We start from the raw sequence: 6,000 nt of genomic DNA on the forward strand, positions 1-6,000 counted from the left end.
TGATGCCTGTCAAAATAATGACAGCTAAACCACATATATCTACAACCTCAACGTTGCTGGCGAGGTAAGTACTCACTTAGCCTGACAATAGGTGGGGTGAGGGTTTTGGTAATGGCCACCACAGGTATAGTTGGGGTTATGTCAACTCCCCGGGAGAGTTAGGGAGCATAGAGGGGGACAGAAAACATTTGTTTTGACACAACATATTTACCTTAAGTGACGGCAGTTCGCAGGGCACTAATAAAAATTTTAAGGCTCTGCACAAACATTACGGCCAAAGTGATTGGGTTAACATACAAAAACAGAAATAGAGAAATCAATAAATACATTGGGACAAAGGTGCATAGAGCGGCAAACTCTTCGTCCTTACCAGGCCAGCACTCACTATGCTCCTCCCAGAATGCCAGGCGCACCCGTGTGGCGTGATGATGCCACGACCGTACTTCTCGGTAGGAGTGCTTAAAATGGATCTATAGACGTGGTGGAAAGACCCCTCCTCATTCCTCTGTGATTTAGCAGTAAAAGGACTGCATGAAGGTAATGCCGTTTGCCACAAATAAATGTCATGGTCTCAAAAGAAAGGGCCATGGTCATTCAATAATTTTCCAAAATTTAAAATACACCACACAGTAGCACTATCTTATTCACATGAAACTGCACACTGGCCGGAATTCAATTGTTTTTCTAGTACGTATTTCACGTCTAAAGTGACGGGAGATTGCGGTCCCCTATTCAATTGTTAACATTTTGCGCTGATCCCATCCAAAGTGCTTGGGTTTAGCCACGCAAATTGCTTACCCCTGACCTAAGTGCTGGGCACAAACGCAAAAAATGCACTAAACAGGACACTTCTCACATTTAACCTCACACCCCCCCGGAGAAGCAAGCTAAAGCTATTGTCAAACATGAGCAACAATTGAATATCTCCATCGGGCGTGAAGATGACAGGAAACAATTAAATTCCACCCACTGTGCCCCTGATTGACATTACAACATAAAGTAGTGACCCTTATTTATTCAACAACTCACACTTGTGCCCCTTTTAAACAATGCACACAGTCATGCCCATTTTACACCAGGACCACATTATTTACCCTTATACACTATGCACACAGTACTTGTGCACCTTTTAACATACCCACCCTAATAGTGCCCCTTATTCAATGCCCCAAGAAGTATTGGCCCTTCTGCAATGCCCCCAGTAGTAGTGCCCATTATGCTATGCCCCCTGTAGCTTTGCCCATTATCCTGTTTCCCCTTTTGTTGTGCCTCTTACTGCAATGCCCCCTGTAGTTGTGGCCAACAAGCAGTGTATTATAGCCCTTTATGCAATGACTCCTGTATTATAAGGCCATTAAGCAATGGCTCTTGTATTACAGCCCCTTATGCAGTTCCTCCAAAACAGCCCCACCAATAGCAGCCCTTATGCACTGCTTCCAGTAGTGTCCCTTATACAGTCCCACCAGTAGCACCCCTTATGTAGTGCTTCATAGTATACGCCCAGGAGGGTCCTTATACAGTTCCCCCAGTAGTGTTGTTATGCAGTGACCATTATACAATAGCCACATTAGTGCCCATTATGCAGTGCCCCCTGTAGTACCCTTAATCAGTACCCCCAGTAGTGCTCTTATGCAGTGCCCCCAGTTCTGCCCCTTATACAATTACACCAGGAGCTGACCTAATGCAGTGCCCCCAGACAATACTGCCCTTAAACTCTGCCCCCTATACAGTACCCCCAGTACTGTCCCTATACAATGGCCCCGGAACTCCCCCAGTAATACCCCCAAATAGTACCCCATATTCAATTCCACCTAGGAGCTCCCCTTATACAGTGCCTCCAGACAGTAGTGCACTTATTCTCTGCCCCCTATACAGTACTCCCAGTAGTGACCCTATGCTATAACCCCAGAACTCCCCAGTAATACTCATTATGATGTGCCCCCTCCCCTGTGCAATACTACTTACCTCTCTTCACGATGTTCAGGCGGCCTTGCAGTTGGGATGTCCAGCCACGCACCAACTTCTTATCCTATCTCCCGCATGCCTCATGTGTCATGACAACACCACAGCCGGCGTCCATACGCACACTCAGTCACTGACAGATGCTCTGTGCCTGTGTCTGGGCAGCAGCCGCTGTAAGAGAATTACATGAACCCTGGCAGCGTTTAAAGTCAGCCCGTATGGGGTCAGCGCAGGTGCGGTGGTATAGGGGAAGGGGGTGTGCGGGCAGCGGTCATGGTACGAGCCTTGGGTATGTGATCCTCTTTATCTTGTCACCCCCTAGAAAGGTGACACCTGTTGCAAGCCGCACCCCCCTTGTGACGCCACTGGGTTTACGTTTCACTAATTAAATATGAAACATGCAAAATAAATTATTCACGTTTCTTTTCATACTTTTGAAAAAAATTATATATATTTTTTTTTCTAATAAATAAACTAACTTTTGAAATGTAATTATTTTATAACTCACATGCAAAATATGTCTCAAGAAGATCTAGTCTGACTCGATTACCAGTTGCAAGAGGTTCGTCAGGAACAGACATCACATCGGAATACACTAGAACCTCTGGATCAATTTCATCCTCGGAATTCCCAGCTAGGCAAATGTTGTGAAGTATACTGCATGCAAGAATTATATCAGAAGCCTTGGATGCTGAAAATTCCCAGCAATATTGCGCATGGCCTTCAATACCTGCCCTAAAACACATGAAAACGTTGGCTGGGAATATCCAGCAATTTCTGCCAAAGTGGGCTGGAATGATCCAGAAGAGAAAAAATGCAGAGCCCCAAGCAACTTTCCAATACCAGGTACAGCTCTATTGCTACAGTACTTCGGCTCCAAATCATCCTTTAGCATATTGTACAGTATATAAATGCTATTAGTAGAATGGCAAAATAATTTCCGCACTTTATCCTCTGGCATATTAAGGACACGTCTAGGCAAATATATATACGTGTCCTGGGAACACGACGAACAACAGCACTTAAATCTGATGTCTGTGGATCATCTAAATTTTCATTAATTTCAGAAATAGCTTCAGTTAATGTTGATTCAACTGATGTTTGACCATGAAGCCAGTCCGATTGGCTTTTTTCGGCAAAAGCTAACAAAGCTAGTATCCACACGGACTCTGGAAATTGCTCCATGAGGACTAAACAGTTGCCTGTCTATGTAAATAATAGATTTGTAGATATATAAAAATATGTAAATATTCAGATAGGAACAATAACCAGAGCAGCTTATTTTCACACACTAGGCTTCTGACTGCAGTGATTTCTCTGATACTTCCTTGATGGGTTGATGTATTATGACAGGGGAGAACGACCATACCATTTAACATATATTAAAGTAAATAGTATTTTCATAATTTTAAAGCCATTACGATTTTTTCTATATTATTAATTACACATTTGTTATAAAAAACTTATTTGTCATAGTTACTCGCTAGGGCAAGGGGTTGCGAGAAATAATCCGCGTCAACTACATTAAACAAATGCGAAATTACCAGGTATCGTGACCATTACATAGAATTGAATAGTGATCCCCATCTAATATACAGCTACTAAATGGGCGCTCTTTATTTTCTTTATCGCGTCTTTGCAAACATCAAATGAATAGCAAAACCTCATCGCACTTACAATATCGCACTCAATATACACGCGATACAGGATATTTTGACAATTGAATCCAGTGTATCAAAGCATTTTGATGATTACCATAATGGGGATCCTAGTTCTCTTAGAATAATAGGCTTGGAACATATACCAGTGACTAACGGGAGGAGATCGTTTCAAAACCCTATGCAAAGAAAAAATTCACTGGATGTTCAAGCTAAACACCCTTGAATGACTCTGTAGAACTGAATGTACTGTAGCTCTTTAAAAACATATTTAGCTAAAATATAGTTAGTGGGACAATACTTTATTATACAATCAGTTTTCAATTTAACAGCTGGTTTATATCAATTTGTACGGTGCAAAATCTTTTTGCACCATAATTAACATAAGGCTCCATTTATGACCTTTAAGTTAACCACTTTTTGTTTTTATGAGTTACTGTGTTTGCTTTTTACTTAGTGTTATTAAGGGTTTATATTAATTGGTTTAATACCAATGAGTTCCTTTCCTTCCCCCTTCTTTCTTTATACATATTAACTTATATATACACATTCCATATATGCATATTTTTTGATAATGCCATAAATGTTCCCTTCTGAATATATGAAGTTCAGTTATATCACTATAGAATACTCATCTCTAGATATTATTAATATGTATAATTTACTCCCATTTCTTCCTTTTACATGACTGTTATATGCTAACGAATATTGCAGATACGTTGTGTCTACTTCCTGTATATTTCTTGTCTCTGTCTCATTTATATGCCAAACTTTTGCAGTATTGTTTTAGAAATACTTGTCACAATGATTCAATCTATTGCTATGATATTGCTACTAAGTATTTTATGTCTTTTAAAATGTATCATTTGGAATCTCAGAAAAATGGGTGTGACCCAGTCGCACAAGAATTATAGGATATTATATATGTTCTTGAGATACCCCACAATAGGGGGGTGCTACCACGGACATATTAATAGGAAAATCGAAACAACAAGGAGAAAAACTGAAATGTCCAAAAAGTGGTGCACTAGAAATCCATTTTATTAAAACGTAACTTTTATTATAGTTCAAATAATGTTAAAAAATAGCGAAAATTGGGTTCAAAAATTATACAGAGAGTGAAAAAGTATAGAATACGTGTTTTAAAATGATGCAGCAACCTCGCTGAACTCACCAAATATTATAACATCAACAATTATTATGGCGTTTTAAGATGTCTCTAGCTTGTGTCAATATTATACAGAATTCAGTGAATCAAACTAATTATAGTGTTCTAAAATGACATCTATACTAGAGAACTAACGCCTTCTGATGAATGAACCAGTGTCAAATGAGTTTAATATTAATAGCTAAACAAAGACAACGATTTCTACACGAACCACATCTCCCTTTGGCTAAGGTACATTGATGACCTCCTAATTATTTGGGAAGGAGACCTACAACTTTTTGAGGAATTTCTAGCTAAACTTAACTTGAATGATTTCAACCTGAGGCTGACGTATGAAGCCAGCAAAGAGAAGGTTAATTTTTTGGATGTCTCACTAACAATTGAAGGAGAAGGTCATATATCATCAGATCTGTTCCGCAAGAAAACATCCACGAACAGTATCCTACACAATAAAAGCTCTCATTTCCCTCCAGGGCCTACCAAAAGGTGAATTTCTCCGTATGAAACGGAATTGTTCCGAAGAACAAACATTCCGAATGAGATCCGAACAACTAAGTACCAGACTAAAATCTCGAGGCTATAGTAGAACAATAAAACAAGCGTATAAAGATACTGAACATTATACAAGAGATCAACTTCTGGTACCTAAAAAGGAGAAACAGCAGGATTGTGTGAGATTTGTAGGAACTTTCTGTCAGGAGTAGAGGAACATCCAAGAAATTTTACATAGACATCTGGATGTGTTACGTACAGATCATGACTTAGCCGAGATTCTTGATAATAGGATACAAATGAGCTGGAGACGATCAAAAAATCTGAAAGATATTTTAGTGCAGAGCCATCTTGAATCTCCAAGAAAACCACTATACTTTAAGAAAGGATCTAGAAAATGTGGAACATGTAAGGCATGTCCTACGATGATTACTACTAATACCGTCTGTGACAGATATAATAAAACTTGGATTATAAAGGAACACATTAACTGTGATTCAACGGGAGTGATTTATAATCTTCAATGCCCCTGTAATAAAATTTATATTGGCAAAACTAAGAGACCCTTGAAGAAGAGGATTCTTGAGCATTTGGGGAGTATTAGGAACGCAGAACGAGATCGCCTGATGTTCAGACCCCTTACGCCAATAGCAAGACACTTCATGAAATATGAAGGGAACGTGAAGGGCTTAAAAGCTTTCGGAATGAAGATTACTCTAA

This window comes from Taudactylus pleione, unplaced genomic scaffold (genome assembly GCF_031769625.1).
Source record: "Taudactylus pleione unplaced genomic scaffold, aTauple2 ptg000214l, whole genome shotgun sequence".
NCBI classification, from domain to species: domain Eukaryota; kingdom Metazoa; phylum Chordata; class Amphibia; order Anura; family Myobatrachidae; genus Taudactylus; species Taudactylus pleione.